The sequence below is a fragment of the Mus caroli genome, unplaced genomic scaffold, assembly GCF_978045245.1.
Source record: "Mus caroli unplaced genomic scaffold, Mus_caroli_1 scaffold_6, whole genome shotgun sequence".
Classification (NCBI taxonomy): Eukaryota; Metazoa; Chordata; class Mammalia; order Rodentia; family Muridae; genus Mus; species Mus caroli.
The window spans coordinates 33,937,706-33,957,661 of record NW_028227261.1 but is presented as its reverse complement, the minus strand read 5'-3'; the positions used below and the strand labels follow the sequence as shown (position 1 = coordinate 33,957,661).

Below are 19,956 nucleotides of genomic sequence, written 5' to 3'. Positions count from 1 at the left end.
GTACTTTGTGCACACCTGGTACCCATGAAGGCCAGAGTAAGGCGTTGAATTCTCTGAAGTGGAGTTTGTTTGTTTGTTTTTAAAGATTTATTTATTTATTTTATGTATATGAGTTGTATTAGTTAGGGTTCTCTAGAGTCACAGAACTTATGGATAGTCTCTATATAGTAAAGGAATTTTTTGATGACTTACAGTCTGCAGTCCAATTCCCAACGATGGTTCAGTAGTGGCTATGAATGGAAGTCCAAGGATCTACAAGTTACTCAGTCCCACAAGGCAAGCAGGAGAAGGAGCGAGAGCAAGACTCCCTTCTTCCAATGTCCTTATATGGTCTCCAGCAGAAGGTGTAGCCCAGATTAAAGATGTGTTCCACCACACTTTTAATCCCAGATGACCTTGAACTCGGAGATTTAATCTTCTTGAATCCATAGCCACTATGCCTCAAGATCTCCATACCAAGATCCAGATCAGAAACTTCTATCTCCCAGCCTCCAGGTAAGGGTCACTGGTGAGCTTTCCAATTCTGGATTGTAGTTCATTCCAAATATAGTCAAGTTGACAACCAGGAATAGCCACTACATGAGTACACTGTAGCTGTACAGATGATTGTGAGCCACCATGTGGGTTGCTGGGACTTGAACTCAGGTCCTCTGGAAAAACAGCCAGTGCTCTTAACCTCTGAGCCGTCTTCTCCAACCCCCAGAGCTACAATTTTAACTTTTTTTGTTGTTGTTTGCTTCTTTTCTTTTTGTTATATTGGTGTGCATTAAATACAGGGCCTCACTTGTGCTCAGCAACTGCTTTACCTCTGAGCTCTATCTCCCAGCTCCTTTTTTCTTTTGAGACAAGCTCTTATTATTTAGTCAAGGCTTGCCTCAAAATTGTTATCCTCTTGCCTCTATATCTTAAGTGTTAGGATAATAGGTGTAAAGGGCCCCAGACCTTAACACAACTGACTCCATGATGGAAATGGCGGTTGGGCCATAAAACTCAGCATGTAGCCAGCACCACTGGCCAAAAAAAAAAAAAAAAAAAAAAAAAAGACCTAGTCCATCAAAGTCCATAGTTGTGGGCAGTCTCTAAATTTTTTTTTTTTTTTTTGCTTCTGTAATTCTACTTTTAGCTTAACTGCTCTTGTTAACTGAAGTATGTCAACCCAGGATATGTTTTTATGAGCTTAACATTTCATCCTGAGAAAGGCTCATTGCTACACTGGGATCCCAAATACCCAGTGTAGTTGCTGGCCAGCTAATAAAGACTTTCCATTGGCTTAAACCCATGTCCAAGCAGTCTTCTCTGGTGGATGCCTCCCGACAATAGGCATGTGCCACCATATTCTACCTTCCTCTTCACAACATCTCTTACTCTGTGACTTCCTTTATGCACACCCTGGTCAGTTCTTTGGATTAGGCACCCATTATCCAGAGAATTTAATAGCTTCCTCCAGCCTCTGGCATTTGCAGGCACATCACACACACACACTCACACACTCACTCACACACACACACACACACACACACACACACACACACAGAGTCCATATACAGGTAAGCAGGTTCAAACCTATACTCATAAATGTCACTTGAAGTTGAGGGTATAGCTCAGTTGCAGGCCTGTGTGAGGCCATAGGTTCTATCCCCAGCACAGAAAATAAACACACTCTGAGTCTGACTTCATGTTTAAGCTCTCTCTGAGTCCTTCCATGTCTATAGTGTAAAGTCTGACTATTTCTTGGCAAGCCTTGTAAGGCCCTTCCTGGCCTGATACTCCTTGCTCAAAGTGCTGAACTTGAGTGCCTTGCTTATCCTCTATGCCATCTCCGAGATTTTTTTTTTTTCCTAGAACTCTCCTAGGCAGGGAAGTCCTCCCTGATCATGCTGCCAGGATCTTAGGCAAACCTTTAGTGGCAGACTTTATTCTTTGGCTTGCCAGGACAGGAGGGTAGGCACCAGGTTAACCTACTTTTCTGCTCTCAGGACCTGGTATACTTTGAATGGATAATCAGAGACTGGCAAACCCATTGTACAGGGGCTAAGGTACATCCAGTTTGTGTGCAGAGCCTAGGAGCTTGTGACCAACCTTCTTCTGCCCAGCGCTATCAAATTACTCAGTTGTTGTAAAGTACCAGGCCTGAGTCACACTAGAGTGTGATCCAGGACAATCCCATGCAAAGTAACCGAGACCTAGCAGAGCAGACCTTTCCCAGAGGCAGACCTGAGAACCAACACAACCCGTGTTGTGTTGTGTTGACTCAGTCACATACAGGACGGCAGGACAAGGAGGAACCATGGATATAGCCCAGGAGAAAGAGCAGGGTGTCTGTCACAGGCTCCCTGGCACAAACCCAAGTAGGAGGAGGCCAGGACTCATTCATCCAGGGCCAACCCAGGGAAGACTGCCTAGCAGGCTGGCCCAGCTTAGGCCAGGCCACCAGGGGAGGGGATTTCCTCTGGCTCCCTCCTCCTTAGGAACCTGTCTGGACAATTTTAGTTCTGGGAGGGCGGGAGGAGAGCCTGGCAGGCTGCGGCTCGGGCCTCCAGGCAGCTCCGTTGGCCGCTTGAAGTGCAAGATCCGACTGCAGTGTGGGACCACTGTGCCTCAGCCTCCCCTCCCCAGGTGAGGTGCAGGGGTGGAAGGGGGATGGGGGGAGGAAGGCGGTGGGAGGCCGAGTGCTGAAGCAGGAAGCTGGTGGCAGAAATTCTTGGTAGCTCCCTAAACCCGCTGACCATCAAAGAGGGGAAGGAAGATTAATGCTTCCAGAATCAACCTTCCGGAAAAACCTAGAATGTCTGCTTCGTGTTCTGAAACTTTTCAAAGTTGGCAGCGCTCTGGAAGTGGCAGGAGAGACGACCTGGGAGTTTAATCCTGCCACCTCGCTGCAAGGTTCAAGCAAGCCCTGCTTCATTACTTTCTCCCCAGCATCCTCAGACTCCCAGGGCTTGTTTTTATTTTTGTTTTGGGCGGGAGGAATGGTGGTGTATGTGTGTGCGTGTGAGTGTGCATGTGCATGTGCGTGTGTGTAAGACATGTCAGCCACACCTATAACTAAACTGGTAATCATCTGTATCACCATCTGAGCCAGAAACTACCTGTGCTTCCCCAGCCTCTACCTCCTCTGCCCTGGAGATTGGCAGGAAGAGGTTTCAGCTCTTCCAACAAGGCAGCTCTGCTGTGACTTCCTCCTTCCTGCTATGGGCACCTAAGGGATTTACCTCAAGCAATCGGTCATTTATTCTTGGCCATTTGTTTACTCATTAGTTGAGCACACACATCAGTTGTCTGAAGGGAGGAACATGTCCTTCCTGCTGTGAATAAAAAAGTTGAAATTTATCCACACGTATCTACAAGCTGACAGGCAGGCAGCGGGGGCATGGCAGGAGTTACAAACCTGGATTGCTGACCCCTCATTTCCTCTTTACTTCCTGGACCTCAGCATCCTCATCTGTAAGGTCCTGGATTTGTTTGTTTGTTTGTTTTTAAAGATAATAAGGAACTATGTGAATCCAGGGCAGGCTGGGTGGTTGGCTCACGGTGGAGCCTGGATGAACATCTGTGCTTTCTTCTTCTTTGCCCCTCCCTAACTGGCACCTTCCTTGCTGTAGGCTTGTAAAGATAGAGAAGACAAACCCTGGCCTTGACAGTGTCGAGGTGGCTTGTAAATTGAACTGAGTAGTGGAGGCAGGTGCTCTAGGGAGTGGGAGGCCAGAGATGTGAAGGAAGAAGACGGGCCTCTGGCTGGATGTACAAACACTGGACCAGGGCTGGGACCAGACCGTGATGCTGTTTCTGACTTGAGATCTGTCAGAGACATTATTCTCCTTCCATACTTAAAGAAAATTCTATTTTATTACTTCTTTTTGGAAGAGGGTCTCACTATGTTATCTGGGCTGGCTTGGAACTCACTGTGTAAACTAGACTAGCCTTGAACTTCCAGAGATCCTCCTGCCTCTGCCTTCCCAATATGCTATCACTCCCAGCCTTCCTTCCCCATTAAATATTTGTTTGACAATTTTGAACATTAATGAAATATATTTTAGCCAGTTTCACACACCGTATCCCCCTTCCTTCCACTGGTATTCTTGTCAGTGAATGTCCCTTTTACATCAAGTGTGTGGCTTCCTGAGTTCAGTTATTTGCTGAGTGGGGGTGGGGCTTATTTAGTGTCAAAACGACCAATTATCTGTGGCACACTACAGAAGAAAGTGACACCCCTTCCCCAACAAGTGGTGATTGCCTCTCATCCCTCGGCCCCAGTTGGATCTGGCACTCAGCCATCTTTAGTGCGTGGTCTTGGGCTTGTGCGTATCTGTAATCTCAGCATTCAGGAGGTGGATGGAGTTCAAGGCCAGTCTGGGCTGCACAGAGAGACGTTGCCTCAGATACCAAACCAACCAAACACAAAGATTCATTGCATCGAAACTCTGCTATATTACTCTCATCCCCATTGGCTTTCCCTAAGACCAATACATAATGGATCCAGGATTCAGGTTTGTGGATCAGAATTCACGCTGTCTGCTCAGTCCCTGATGTCTTTCAAAGTCTCTGTATAGAGGGCAGAGAGGGAGGCGTCATAATCACTTCTGTTCTGAGCTGTTTCACTCAGGTGGGAGGAGACATGCTTGTAGTTGTTCCTCATTCATTCATTCATTCATTCATTCATGTGCTCTATCTGTCCTAGGAAACCTAAAGGTCCCCAAAGGGGGGTTATTAGTCTGACTTGATGATTCATGCCTGTAGTTCCTGCACTGGGAGGTGGCTGCAGGCGGATTTTGTGAGTTTGAGGCTGTTTTGAGGTACATAGTAAATACTAGACCAGCTAGGGCTGCACAGCAAGACCCTGTCTCAAGTGAACAAAACCAAGTGCAGATAGTGTCTGCACTGTTACATAAACAGTGTACCTTCTATGCTCTTGCTATAAAAATGCTCCGTCAGTGAGTCTCTTGTGAGTAGATGAAGCTAAGCAATATCCAATTGTGCATTCCTTAGACTGTGCAATAAGGATGCAAAATGGCTACAACAGAAGTCTTGTACTTAAGGATGCCCACAGTCTGCAAAGAAAGCATCCCAGACACAGCAGAGGTTGGTGAGCCACATTAGAGGGCCCTTCACTTCGGCCATGCCTGTTATGTTCCCTGGTGCAGTGTGGCTCTGACACATCCACAATGAAGGAGAGATGTAAAGGGACTCAAATTGGGACAACAAATTGGGAGGGAAGATGTTCCATGGAGGGCAGAACTCACGAGGAGACCAGCTGGAGAAGGGGAACCTGGCCAGCTCTGGCTCAGTGTGGTCACAGTACAGGGTGTAGTTGAGGGAGGGGAGGGCGAGCAAGAGATGAGAGTGGCTGGAGATATAGAGCAGTTGGTAGAGTGCTTGCCTAGCATGCAGAAGGCCCTGGGTTCCACCCCTAGTGCTGCATAAACCAGGAGCGGTGATGGAGCCAGCAATCCCAACACCCAGGAGGTGGATACAAGACGATCAAAGCCAAGGCCACAGCCTCAGCTGTATACTAAGTTTGAGACCAGCTTCTGGTACACAAGACTGAGAGGCTGTGGAGAAAGTCAGTTGGCAAAGTGTAGGCTGCACACGTGTGAGATTGATCTCCCGGACTCTAAAAGCTTCATGTGATACCACATAATTGTTATCCTAACTCAGCTCTAGTGGGTGGAGACAGGAGGATCCCTGGGGCCCTCTGGGTAGCCAGATAGCTTCAGCAGTGAGTAGCCACAATGTCAGCGTCACTCACTGTTCCCGACTGGAGATTCAGTGTGATCAGGTACTTCTATCTCCTGCTGCCATGGCTTCTGGCCATGAGGGTCTGAACTCTCAGACTATGACAAGAGAAACATTTTCTCCTTTAAGTTGCTTTGCTAGGTATTTTAATCACAGCAAGTCACTAGTACAGGCAGTAAGAATCCTGTCTTAGCTAGGGTTTCTAGTGCTGCAATCAAACACCATCACCAAAAAACAAGTTGGGAAGGAAAGGGTTTATTCGGCTTATATTTCCATAAAGCTGTTCATCACTGAAGGAAGTCAGGACAGGAACTCAAACAGGGCAGGAACCTGGAGGCAGGAGCTGATGCAGAGGCCATGGAGGGGTGCTGCTAACTGGATTGCTCAGCCTGCTTTCTTATAGAACCCAGGACTACCAGCCCAGGGATGGCACCACCCACAATGAGCAGGGCCCTCCCCATCAATCACTAATTAAGGAAATGCCTTACAGCCAGATCTTATGGAGGCATTTTCTGAATTTGGGTTCCCTCCTTTCAGATAACTAGTTTGTGCCAAGTTGACATAAGACTAGCCAGCACAGGTTTGGTCTGAGTATTAAATAAGCTATTTTTCTGTGAAAAATCCTTAGAATGGTGTGCAGCTCATAATTACTATGAATGAATAGGCTTAAGTAAAATCAGTATTATAAATTTGTAGTAAGGTGTGGCCCCTTCCATCTATTCACCAAATCACTCTTGTTTATTCTTACTCGATCTGCAATTATCTCTTCCTCCCTCCCTCCCTCCCTCCTTCCCTTCCTTCCTTGCCTAGTATACACAAGCATGCACATGAAGCCCTGAGTTCAATTCCCAGCACTGCATAAACTGGGCATGGTGGTACATTTGGGGAGTGGAGGCAGGAGGATTGAAAACTCAAGTTCTTAAGAAATTTTAGGCCGGCTTGGTCTAATATGAGCTGCTTTTTAAATTTTGTCTGGAATTCTCGCCAAAGGAATGATGGTACAAAGTCAGGTTGGGTCTTCCTATCTCTATTTACTAAGCAAGAGAATCTCTTACAGGCAAGCCCAGAAGCTTGTCTTTGGTGTCTCTAGGTCCTGTCAAGTTGACAGTATCAACCATCACACAGTCCTCTTTTGGGATATGTGTGTGTGTGGGGGGGAGGGGTTGAAACAGGGTTTCTCTGTGTAACTGCACTGGCTGTCCTGGAACTTGCTCTGTAGACCAGGCTGGCATCAAACTCACAGAGATCTACCTGCCTCAGCCACCAAGTGCTGGGATTAAAGGACTGTGCTATCAATGCTCAATTTCATGTAATTCTTTTACAGATGAAGTTCCTGAAGCACCAAGAGGTTTAATGCAGGTGTGTGGGGGGGTGTAGCTCAGTGATAGGATGCTTGTCTACCATTTGAAAAGCCCTGGGTTCCATCCCTATAACTGAAAGAGAGAGAGAGAGAGAGAGAGAGATTACAAGAAAGGGCATAACATTTCAGAGTTCCTATAGGATTCAGTGACAAAACAGTTGGTAAACAGCAGACATGGGCTTTGTTTGGTGGGGGCTAGTGGGGGTTAGCTCCTGGTCTGAATTAAGAGAAGTGACTTTTCTATAGCCAAGCAGGGACTACACTGGAGCAGGAGCCAGGGTTTTCTCACTCCTTTTCCTCTCTTCATTTACTTGATTGGCCCATTCAGGGTTCACTGAGTGCCTTTTACTGTGGTAGATGCTACGGTGCAGATGGAATAGGAAATGAACAATCCCGACTTTCCTGCAACTAGAACAGACAGACAATAAATATGCCAGATATTTTTAGGTATGGTAAGTGTTTGGAGCCAGGAAGTAAGAAAATGTACTAGAGTATTGGAGTGGAGGAAGGTGTGGGCAGGGAGACTTCCTAAGGAGGTGCCAGCCCTGGGGGGGGGGTGAGGGGTGGGAGTCAGGGTTGCTGTGTTGGGGTTGGAGAGCTGGTTAGAAGAAACAGCAAGTGCAAGGACTCTGAGGCAGGAGGATGTCTGACGAGTATCACAGATAGGAAGAAGTCCCCATCGCCGCAGCATATTGTTGGGAGAGATTGAGGGAAGCTGGATTCTAGAAAAAGTCAGGAGCTAAGTCATGTAGCTGCTGTGTTTATCCTGAAGACAATGCAAACAGTAAAGGCTTTTTTTCCCCCTCCTCCTTTGGAGTGTTAGCAATGGAATCCAAGGTCTTGTACCTTAGGCAAGTGCTCTACCGGCTGGGATACACCCTAGCCTTGCCATGGCTTTTGAGCAAGTTGATATACTACAATGTATTGTTTTAAAGAGCAGGTGGAAATAGGGATGGAGGTGGAGGCTAATTTTGGAGGCTGCTTCAGTTGAGTCATCTGCAATCTACTATATAGAGGGATACAGAGATGACCAATGCCAGTGGGAAGACTCAGTGAGATGTCCTCTTGTCATCTGGTGTCTCAAGTAGCTTTTGTTACCACGCCTAAGCTCCGGGAATGGGCCGTGCTACCAGCCCCCTCCCAGATTCTCTTGAATCCATGGATAAAAACCACAGACATACACACACACACTGCTCAATTTCAACTTGCCTTATTGGCTCAATTGTTGGGCATTATTAAACTACCTCGGCTAACATGGCTAGAGTGCCCTCCCCAGTACTCTTAGCTCAACACCCTGAATCTGTTCAACTTTAGTTGCTCAGTTACCTTTAGTCCCAGCTCCACATCCCCAACCTCCCTGCCTGTAAAAGTGGCCTGTGGTTGCTCCACCTGAGATTTCACATGGCTGCTTGGCTTTATTCTCTCTAAAGCATGGTAAATTCTCCCTTCCTCTCTTTCCTACATTTGCTCATTTGCTTCCCGGCAGGGACCCGGAAGCCCCACCTATTCCTTCCACCCAGCAATTTACCCACGGCTTCTTTACTGATAGATCAGGAATCAATTGGGGAACAGGACCTTAGCATCAGAACCGCCCCTACAATCTGGCTCTGTATGTTGATAGCTAATACTGTATTACAGGTAACTCCAAAATTAAGTGTCATGAGTCAGTGGGTCAGGAATTTAGGGAGGTTGCACACTTTTTCTGTTCTCTGCCAACTCATGTCATCTCGTTGTTGTGCTCTTGGCTGGGAAGACCAAGGAGGTGTCATTATTGGTCTGGTGCCTTGTTGCTCTACATGGTCCCAGCCTCCATGCTGGAGTATGGCCTTCTGCAGAGCATGGTGGCCTAAGGGTAGTCAACACATCTCTTAAAGCCTGGTCTTCATAGTCCCCAGTACTCCTTCTGCCACAGGCACAGGGTTGGCCCTGTGACTCAAGAAGAGAAAAAACTAGTTCCATCTCCTAGTGGGAGGAATGACAACTAGTGTGCTCATCTTCAGTGTCCCACAATAGGCTCTGGAAACCGAATGGCTTGCCCCACTGTGCCCAGGCTGACCCACTTTTCATCTGAATCACTGGCTACTGCTGTGCAGCAATTCTTAGGACTTTCTATTTCCCTCTGAATAGGAGAGGAGCAGACTCTCGTTGTTGTTTGGTTGCTTTGCTTTCTTTTCTTCCTTCTTCTATGTCTTTCTAGAGTCTAACACACACCAGGCGTCTAGGGATTGTTTGCCAAAACACACACTCACCACATGAGCTTTGGTGATCACCAGAGAATGGTGGTGTATGTAAGGATACCCAGGAGGAGTGGTTAAAAACATATGCTGGCTCTCAATCTCTCTCCCTCTTCCTCCCTTCTCACCTTCCCACCTCTGCCTCTCTCTCCTCTCCCTTTTCCTCTTCCCACCCCCTCCCTCTCTACACTGTCCCCTCTCTGTTTCTCCCCTTTCCTTCTCCTCTCTCCCTCCTTTCTGTCTTCCTCTCTGTCTCTTTGATTCTCTGTGTCTCTGTCTCCGGCTCTCCTGAAAGCTGGGATTAGAGATATGCACTGCCATGCCCACTTGAGATCCGGCTCAGTGAACACTTCACCTTTTGAGCTACTTTCCCAAGCCTGAAAACAAACCTCTAAGGCAGCAGCTGCTTCCACCGCCACCTCTTCTCTCTCTGTCTCTATTTCTCTACCCCTCCTTGGTTTTGCTGTGGGGGATTCACCAGAGAAGACTGCTTGGACACGGATTTAAGCCAATAAAAGTCTTTATTAGCCAGTCAACAATTACACTCAGTGTTCAGGATTCCAATGTAGCACTGAGCCTTTCTCAGGGAGAGCTTTTAGGCATAAAATTGTCTTCTGGATTGACATATTTTGGCCGACAATAACTGTTAGCTAGAAGCAGAACTACAGAAACCAGAAAGCAAGACTAGTACATTTAGGGACTTTTCTGTAATTTACAGACTTTGATGGATTAGGCATTTGTTTTCATTTGGTAGGTGGTGCTGTCTACATGCTGAGTTTTATGGCCTGAATGGCACTTTTATCCTAGAATCAGTTTTGCTAAGGTCTGGGGCCCAGGGGCTCATCCGTTAAGAGCACCCATGTTCAGTTCCCAGAACCTACATTGGGAAGCTGCAGTTCTAGCTGCAGGAAATTTAGTGCATATGGCCTTTCTAAGACACTGCACTCATGTGCACATATCTACTCCTAACCACACTGTTGAAAATAAAAATAAATCCTTAGGGGATGGAGAGATGGCTCAGAGGTTAAGAGCACTGAGTGCTCTTCTAGAGGACCCAGGTTAGACTCTTAGCACCCACATAAGAACTGTGTAACGCTAAGATTCGACACTCACACACATATACATGTAGGCAAAACACCAATGCACATAAAATAGAAATAAACAAATTGAAAATAAAAATAAATCTTAACAAAAGAAACTGGGTGTGGTTGTCCCTAAGGGTTTGTAGGCAGCCTAGTCTACAATGTGATTTCCAGGTCAGCCAGTGCTATATAGAAAGACTTAGCCTCAAAAAAACAAAATAAAAATAAATAAATAAATCCACGAAAGGCATGTCAGTAGGATGTGGTGGTGCATGCCTGCAATCCCAGCATTTGGGAAGTGGAAACAGGAGGAACAGAGTTCAAGATCATCTTTGGCTCCACAGAGGGGAGGAGCATGATCTACATGAGATCCTGTTTTTAAGAACAGGGGGTGAGAGTGGTGGTGGTGGTGGAGAGAAATCGTAGCCCTGAGGAGGCAGACAGGAAATCCCTGGGGCTAGTTAGCCAGCCAGTCTAATCTACCATCAAGCATCCCAGTGAGAGACCCTAACCCAAAAAACCAACAAAGGTGGACAGCTCCTGGGATGGACCTCTGGTCTCCACACACAAACACATGTGTGCTCCCTGTATGTACCAGCACATACTTCAATATACATACATACACACAGGTGAAAATAGTTTGGAAGAACACTTATAGATTTTCTTTCTTTCTTTCTCTTTTCAAGACATGGTTTCTCTGTGTAGCCCTGGCTGTCTTGGAGCTTGCTCTGTAGACCAGGTTGGCCTTGGATTCAGAGGTGCCTCTCAAGTGCTGGGGTCAAAGGTATTATGCCAACGCCGGACTACAGATTTCTAACAAAAGCAACGATTTTACATTCTTACAGTACTGACATGGTATCAGGGTTCCTTTAGTCCTGGGCTCTGGAATGTGAGCTAGGTCAAGTCACTTAAATAATGTTATCTAATTTTGGAAAAAATTCTGGACTGTCTTTCTCGGTGTACATGAGACAGCTTTGAAAGCTCAGTCACGATCAATAAAAATGGTGATATGTTGAAGATAATATAAAGTCCTGTCTATAACAGTGAGTACTTTTTTTTGGGGGAGGGGGCAGGGTTTCTCTGTGTAGCCCTGGCTGTCCTGAAACTCACTTTGTAGACCAGGCTGGCCTCAAACTCAGAAATCCGCCTGTTTCTGCCTCCCAAGTTCTGGGATTAAAGGTGTGCGCCACCACAGCCTGGCTAACAGTGGGTACTTTTAAAAAAGATTCATTTAGGAGCTCAGTGGTTAAAGGCACTTGTTGTTCTCTTAGAGGACCTAGGTTTGTTTCTCAGCACCCACATGGTGGTTTATAGACATCCATCACTTTAGCTCTAGAAGATCATATGCCCTCATCAGACCATGTGGGTGCTCAGAACCAAACCCTATCTTCTGTAAGAGCAGCCAGTCCTCTTAACTGCCGAGCCATCTCCACAGCCCCTCCCTCCCTTCACCCTTTTTCTGAGACATGGTCCCTGTGCAGTCCTGGCTGACTTGAAATGCACTACGTAGGTCTGGCTGGCTTTGAACATCCGTTGACTCGCCCACCTGTGCCTCACAGGTGCTGGGATCACAGTGTGTCTCACCCACGTGCAGCTCAGCAGTGCGTGCTAGTGTCACCATCACTAATTTCCTGGGGTGTGTGCACCTACATGATGTGTTAAGTAGCTCTTGGGGGAGCAATGTGATGTAGCCTAGAGCCCCAGGGAGTTGGCTTTGCAGTCACCCGGAATGCAAGCTTTGGTGCCTCCTTTGCTTTATCTGTAAGTGGAAACAACATCTTCAGCACAGGGTGAATGGGAGCATCTCCCAAACTAACATGAGTAGGAGAGACTCTGAAGACTGGATAAGGGAGGAATTATGATAGCCTTTCAGTGGAAGTAATACAAACATACGATTGAGCACACCACCCAAGCTATGGTAATATGAACATACTATTGAGCACACCACCCAAGCTATGGTAATATGAACATACTATTGAGCACACCACCCAAGCTATGGTAATATGAACATACTATTGAGCACACCACTCAAGCTATGGTTCCTAAGCCTGAACCACAGCCAGGGTGGTGGAGTTCAAGGAAGGAGCTTTGAATGCACAGTGGAGAGGCCTGGGGAGGCAGAGCTCCTTACCTTAGCTGCCCTCTCTACGGTGGGCCAGTGGGTTTCCCCTCCAGAACGGAAACTTTTAGAGATGGGGTTTCTGAAGGCATTTTTGTTTTTTTTTTTAATCCTTTGTCTATTTATTTCAAGTTGTGTGCTCATACATGGAGCAAAAAGAAAATGGCCACAGCCACAGCCACAAACCTATAATACTGAAAAACCAGTTCTTAATTTTAGTCGCTAAAAAAGCATCCTTTCAGGCCATGGCCACAGAGAGATCCCTGCAGGCGCTGGACCAAGACATAATGATGGTTTACAGTGTGATGAAGGAGGCTGTTAATCTCTGTGGCTCAGAAGCCCAATCCCTGGCCTCACCAATTACCCAGGTTGCTTAGCAACGCCACCAAAAACCTCCCACTAGGCCCAGCTGGGCGGCAAGTGGGTGCGCTCAGTACAGACTGCTTGGCTCTCTGGCCACATCAAGGCTGGACTCAGCCCCGGGGAGGGACTTGCCTGGTACTGATGAATGGGTGGGACCAGCTGCATGGAGAAAGAAAAACAATTCAGCTGTTTGAAGCCTCCTTGTTTCACTGCAGTTAGCAAACAACATAAGCAGATGGCCAAGGTGTCTTCCATTAATGAAGAGCTGTCCAAAGGGTGCTATCCCAGCAACCCTCCTGAACTAGATGAAGAAGAGAAGGTGAGCCTGACTTAGTCTTTCCAGTTTTGAGAGAGGTGAACCCTGTTCTTGTGTGGGCACTTGTGCCCATTTGCTTTCCCCCTGGTAGCAATGGCAGTGTTAGGAATTTCCAGCTCTAGCCTGCCCTGCATGGTGACCTGAAGATCAGCTTCCATTTAGAATTCTCTGAGTTTGGGCTGGGTCTGTGAGGGAGGAAATAAGGTGAGGTGTGTGTGTGTGTGTGTGTGTGTGTGTGTACATAATCAAAATGAAGATGTGCACTTCGATAATGTGTGGTTCTTAGAAAACACAGAAGAAGGAGCTGGAGAGGTGGCTTAGTGGCTAAGAGCACTGGCTGCTCTTCTGAAGGACCTGGGTTCAATTCCCAGCACCCACATGGTGGCTCACAGCCATCTGTAGCTCCACTTCCAGGGGATCTGATGCCCTCTTCTGTCTCCCACAGGTATCAGGCATGCACATAGTATTCAGAGATAGATCCAGGCAAAACACCTGCACATATAAAATACATTTAAAAGAAAGGAAGAGAGAATGAAAGAAAGAAAAAAGAAAGAAAATATGGAGAAAGGGAAATATCCAGGAAGTTTGGAGTCAGAGGTTCCAGGCTCTCTCCCAGCCTTGCTGGGTGTAGGACCTTGATAAAGTTGTTGTGGGAGCCCAAGTTTCCTTATCCATGAGATGGGGTAAAGTGCCTCACTTTACAAGGATGCTCACAAGCTGGGCAAGGTAGCTCACATCTATAATCCCAGCATTTGGAGGCTGAGTTAGAAATGCTACTGTGAGTGCGAGGTCAGCCTCAGCAACAGAATGAGGTTCTCGTCTCAAAAACACAAAACAACACAGAAAAGCAGCCAGGGAAATAGCTCAATCCTCAAAGTGGTTGTTGAACAACCATGAAGACGTGAGTTCAGATCCCCCAGAACCTATGTAAAAAGTTTAGTGCACACCTGGAATCCCAGTGCCAGGAGGTCAGAGACAGGGATCCCTGGAGCTTACTGGCCAACCAGTCCTGCTGAGACTCCAAATAATGATAATAATAATATTAATAGCAACAATAAGAACAATAATAATAGCCAGAAAAGATACCATATGTTGACTCTTGCCTCTACATACATCTTGCTATGCATACACATCTCTCTCTCTCTCTCTCTCACACACACAGACACACACACACACACACACACACACACACACACAAAAGAGTGCTCAAAGCTAATGAAACCAAGGCTCATTGGAACTAAACACTGATGTTGGGCATATTGATGCCCTAGGCCCTCCAGCAACCATCACAGCATGGTGGCTCGCTCTATAGATCTCAGCGGACAACTCTGTCATGGCAGAGCAGTGATGGTCGGTGAGTGTGCAGAGGATATCAATATGGTGACCTAAGACAAGGCCTTTAATCCCAGCACTTGGGAGGCAGAGGCAGGCAGATTTCTGAGTTTGATGCCAGCCTGGTCTACAGAGTAAGTTCCAGGACAACCACGGATATACAGAGAAACCCCGTCTCAAAAAACAAAAAACAAAAAACAAAAAACAAAAAACAAAAAACAAAAAACAAAACAAAACAAAACAAAAACCAACCCCAAAACAAGAATACCACCTTTCATGTCTGGGAAGGCATGGCCTCAGGACCATGAGGCATTTGGTCAGTTCCTCAGTCAGAAATGGAGAATGGACAGGAAGTGGGGCCAGACTATAATTCCTCAAGACTCCCCCATCCTAAGCATGGTGGTGCATGACTTTAATCTCAATGCTTGCAGAGCAGAGGTAGTCAGATCTCTGTGAGATCAAAGCTAGCCTGGTCTCTAGAGCAACTGCCAGGCCAGTCAGAGGTAAATGGTAAGGCATTGGGTTTTTGTTTGTTTGTTTGTTTGTTTTGTTTTTGTTATTTTAAATTTAAGCAAATACAGTTGACTGCCCAAATTTAGGTCATACCTCTGCCCTAGGTAGCTAGGGCAGGGGAAATGGAGAAATCAGGCATGCCTGGCTTCTATAATAGAAGGTGGTCCCTGCTGCCCATTAAGAAGAGATTTGTGGGGCTGGAGAGATGGCTCAGTGGTAAAGAGCACTGGCTGCTCTTCCAGATGACCCAGGTTCAATCCCCAGCACCCACATGGCAGCTCACACTTGTCTGTACCTCCAGTTCCAGGGGACCTGCTGTTACAAAGACATGCATGCAGGAAAAAACACCAATGCACATAAAATAAAAATAAATTATATATATATATATATATATATCAAAAAGAGATTTGGAATTCCCCAAGAAAGTGGACAATTGGCCAGTGTTATCAAAGGAATTTACTGGCTGGAAGTCCTTGATTTTGAGAGACTGAACACTTACAGTTTGGTATTTTATTGACTATTGCCTGTTAGCCTGCACCTGTGTGAATGAATGTGAGTTGAAAGACTGGTTTTGCCGGATAAACTTTTTTGTATTATGTATTTTCTGTGATTTCAGTGGTTATAGCCTTTGCTTCTTGTTTGAGGAGCAGAAAAGACTCACAGTAGCTGGGGACACATCTTAGTTGGTGGCATGCTTAAGTAACATGCAGAGTCCCAGAGTTTGAGTCCCAGCATATCATATTCAAGGCCATCTCTGCTTACATAGGGGGTTCAGGACCAGCTTTGGCAAGGCTAGTGATAGAAAAGAAGAAAGTTAAGGAGGCCCGAGAAAGTGAGGTTTGTTTTTGGTGTTTGTTTGTTGATGCTGTTGTTGTTGTTGGTAGTGGGTTTTCTTCAGTTTCTTTTTTTTTTTTTTTTTGGTTTTGTTTTGTTTTTTCAAGACAGAGTTTCTCTGTGTAGCCCTGGCTGTCCTGAAACTCACTTTGTGGACCAGGCTGGCCTCGAACTCAGAAGTCAGCCTGCCTCTGCCTCCCGAGTGCTGGGATTAAAGGCATGGGCCACCACGCCAGGCTTTCTTCAGTCTCAAATAAAAGTTTTGGATGGAGTGGGGTGGAATGTCAAATTTAGTGATGTTTTAGATGTCTGATATTCATAGGTCCACTCTGTGTGTCTCTTAGGTATAGGAAGAGCTTCGGAAGTTGTGTCATCAAGTTTAGGAATTACTCTTCAAGAGGGAGATGGCATAGTCAGTAAAGGGCTTGCTGTACACACTAAAAAGCCGGGTGCAGTGGAGACACTTTGTACTCCCAGCATCAGGAAGGGGTAAGTTAATCTCTGCCGATCATGGCCAGCCAGGCGAGCCAAACCAGGTTCAGTGGGAGATGGTTCAGCAGGTAGAAGGGATCGCCATAACAGCCTCACCAGCTGAGTTCAGGTCCTTGGAACCCAAGAAAAGCCGGATGAGCTGGTAGGTGTCTGTAATCCCAGCAGTCTCTTGGAAGCTGGAGTTGGCTGCACAGCGGTAAACAGGAAACACTGCCTCAAAAAACAAGGTGGAAACAGAGAATCAACACTCACGGTTGTCTCCCTACCTCTGCATGCACACTATAGCATGTCACACACAAGCAAGTACACACAGAGACAGGCACACACATGGACACGCACTAAATAAAAAAATGTAAGTGCAATTTTCAAAAATGCAAATTAGTAGGATCAGGTGTGGTGGTGCGTGCCTTTAATCCCAGCATTTAGGGAGGCAGAGGCAGGCAAATCTCTGAGAGTTTGAGACCAGCCTGGTCTACATAGGGATTTCCAGAACAGCCAGAGCAGAGAAGCCACCTCAAAAACCAAAACAACAAAATTAAAAATCAGCAAGCGAAAAAGATGTCTAGAGACATAGCTCAGTGAGAGAGTACTGGTCTATGTAAAGCCCTGGAGGGAAAGAAAGGAAAAGGGAAGGAGGAGTTTCATAAGAGACCCTGGGTGTCAGCAAGGGATTTTCTTCCCTAGCCACCTTTCAGCTGCCTCAGCTCACCGTGAGTTACATAGTATCTCCTGAAGTTACAGGTTAAATTATGGCCAGAACATTTTAAGCGACTCCATTTCAGTCCCTATACGAGTAAAAGCAGAGGTAAAGTTGTTTCTGAAATAAGTTGTCTGAGAAGAATTAATACTCAGGTGTAACAATGTTCAGCAGCAATACTGCTCACCTTTCTAACCCTCAAGAGCATTAACACTCAGCAGTACTAGTAACACTCGACCGTGCTGATAGCCGCACCTGAAGTCCCAAGGGATAAAAGAAACACGTGGTTGCTTGGATATGCCTGGGTTTATCTTCTAGTAAAGTTTTATTTCCTTTTTCTATTTGTTTGTTTGAGACAAGGTGACCTTGAACTCCTGCCTGACACATAGGCAAGTGCATTTGTGGAGGTCAGAAGACAAAATTTAGAGTTGGTTCTCTCCTTCCACCCTCTGGGTTCCAAGGATTAAACTGAGTTCTTCAGGCTTGGCAGCAAGGGTAATTAGTCTGAGGAAGCCTACTGATTTTTTTTTTTTTGGTTATTGTTCTTATTTATTTTATTATTTTGTTCTATGGATCTGGGTGTTCTGCCTGCACATACATATCATGTGTTTGGTGCTGGCCTCAGAGGACACGAGAAAGTGCCAGACTGGAGCTCCAGATGCTGTGAGCCTCTCTGTGGTGCTCAGAATCAAACCTGAGTCCTTTGAAAGAGCAGCCAGTGCTCTTAAACACCGAGCCTCTCTCCGGCCTTATTTAGTTATTTATCTTTAAGGCAGCTGCTTTGGGTAAACAAGGAGAGTCCTACCTTTTCAGGGTGAGGTCCTAAAGGAAGAAAGTGCTGACCATATTTTAATTCTTTTTTAAAACATTGTTTTACTTTTGAGACAGTCTTAACAGAACATATCCCAGACATTGAAGTTGTATCCCTTCAGCCTCAGCCTCCTAAGTGCCTGGGCCACCACATCTGACTCAGGCTTCCTTCTTCTCTCCCCACCCCCCCCCCCTTTTAAGGGTGGGGTTCCAGGAATCAACCCCCCGCCCCCACCCCTCCTTAATTAGGCTTGCCCTGAAAGTGAGTTCACCCAAGGAACCATCTTGCTGGCTCTTTATTTTTGAGACAGTCTTGCTACGTAGATCAGGTTGGTCCTAGCTTTCAATCTTCCTTGTCAGCCTCCAGAGAACTGGGATTAGAGGCATTTGTTACCAGCAGTGTTTATATTTTTATTAGAGAATGTTGCTAGCTGGGAACCTTGGTGTGTGCCTATAATCCCATATTTAGAAGGCCGAGGCAGAAGATTTCCTGGAGAACAGCTCCATTGTAAACCAAAAGGCTGGAGGCATCCTAACTGCCCACCCAGCTGTTCCCATGGGCAGGCAGGGTGAGAACATTTCTCAGCAGTGCCATCCCATCCGGTTTTGATCTGTGTGTGTGTGTGTGTGTGTAGTGGGTGGGCATTTCAACAAAGTCTAGGCAGCAGAACCTGGCAGCACATTAGGAGGTGTATCATGCCGGCATGAAAGGAAATGCCAGGAACCCTCGTGATCTTTGCTTAGTGACTAATGCTACAGTCAGAGCAGTAAATATCCACTTGAGTGACGCGGTCATGGAGTGGACAGGCAACTGGATAGCTGTGGGTGCTTTTGTATCTCAGAGAAACGACAGAATGCTGAGGTCATTGCCACCTGCTTTGCCTTGAGGGCCTTGCTGGGTTTTGATTGGCCTCTGGAAATATGTTGCTCATCTAAAAGGGCCTTCCAGCTAGCTGCGGTGGCCTGTGCCCGCGATCCCTGCATTTGGGAGGCAGAGGCAAGAAGAGGGTCAGGAGTTTAAGACTAGCCTTGGATATATATCAAATTAATGGCAACAGGAGACCCTGGGCTATACGATACTTTGTCTCATAAAACCAAAGTTAACTAATTAATAATTGTGCTTCTACAAGTTGTCCAGACCCCATGGAATCTATATACAACCTGCACTCAAGCAAGGGCAAATTGAACCACTTTAGATTGGATTTGCTTTCTGAGGCCCTATATAGGGAAAAATTGATAGGATGTATGCTGTAAAACAAACAAAACCTAAAAGCCTGACATGGTATCACAAGCCTTTAATCCCAGCCCTTGGGAGGCAGAGAAGGCAGATCAAATTAGTTCAAGGCCAGCCTGGTCTACATAGTGAGTTCCAGGACAGCCAGGGCTACATAGCAGGATTCTGTCAAAAACCAAAACCATCACTACCCCCTCAAAGTTAGAGCTGTCATAAAATGCACTATCCAGGACTGGAGAAATTGCTCAGTGGTTAGAGCACTGGCTGCTGCTCTTGCAGAGGACCCAGCTTTTCTTTCCAGCACCCACACAATGGCTCACAACCATCTGTAACCCAATCCCAGAGGACCCGATGTCTTTGTCTGGCCTCTATGGGCACCAGTCACGTTTATGGTGCACATAGATATATGCAGGCAGACACTCATACTAATTCCTAAAGAAGAAAAAAAAAGAAAGCAGCATCCCCATGGGAGGACATTTGGGTTGCTTATGCCTTTTGAGTATTGTAAATACTTCTGCATTTACATCCTTGGAACAGAGTGGAATAACTCAGATAATCTTTGCTGGGTAGAATTCTAGAAGTATCTTCTTTAAAGGTTTAAAAACCAACACCAACCCAGATAAACACTCTGTAGACCAGGTTAGCCTTACAGTCACAGAGATCCACCTCCCTGACTCTCAAGTTCTGGGATTCAAAGTGTATGCCACCACACACACTTGGCTTGACTTACACTTTAATATTTTAAATCTTATGTTACCATTGTGTGTGTGCCATGATGTGCATAGGGAGGTCAGAGGACAACTCTATAAGTCAGTTCTCTCCTTTCTCCTCTGTGTG

The 19,956-nt window shown here is 46.2% G+C and overlaps 1 protein-coding gene across 2 annotated transcripts in view; it reads left to right on the top strand.

The window, feature by feature from the left end:
* The first annotated feature begins 2,507 nt into the window (after positions 1-2,507).
* Positions 2,508-19,956, top strand: part of Rhbdl2 (rhomboid like 2) — a 41,527-nt gene continuing 24,078 nt past the window's right edge. The window contains exon 1 of one of the 2 annotated variants that reach the window (XM_085838396.1): positions 2,508-2,616. The gene's annotated coding sequence lies outside the window, so the exon portion shown is untranslated. Of the gene's footprint in view, positions 2,617-13,027; positions 13,211-19,956 lie in introns of those variants that run through there. The other variant, XM_021161588.3, reaches the window with a different exon arrangement.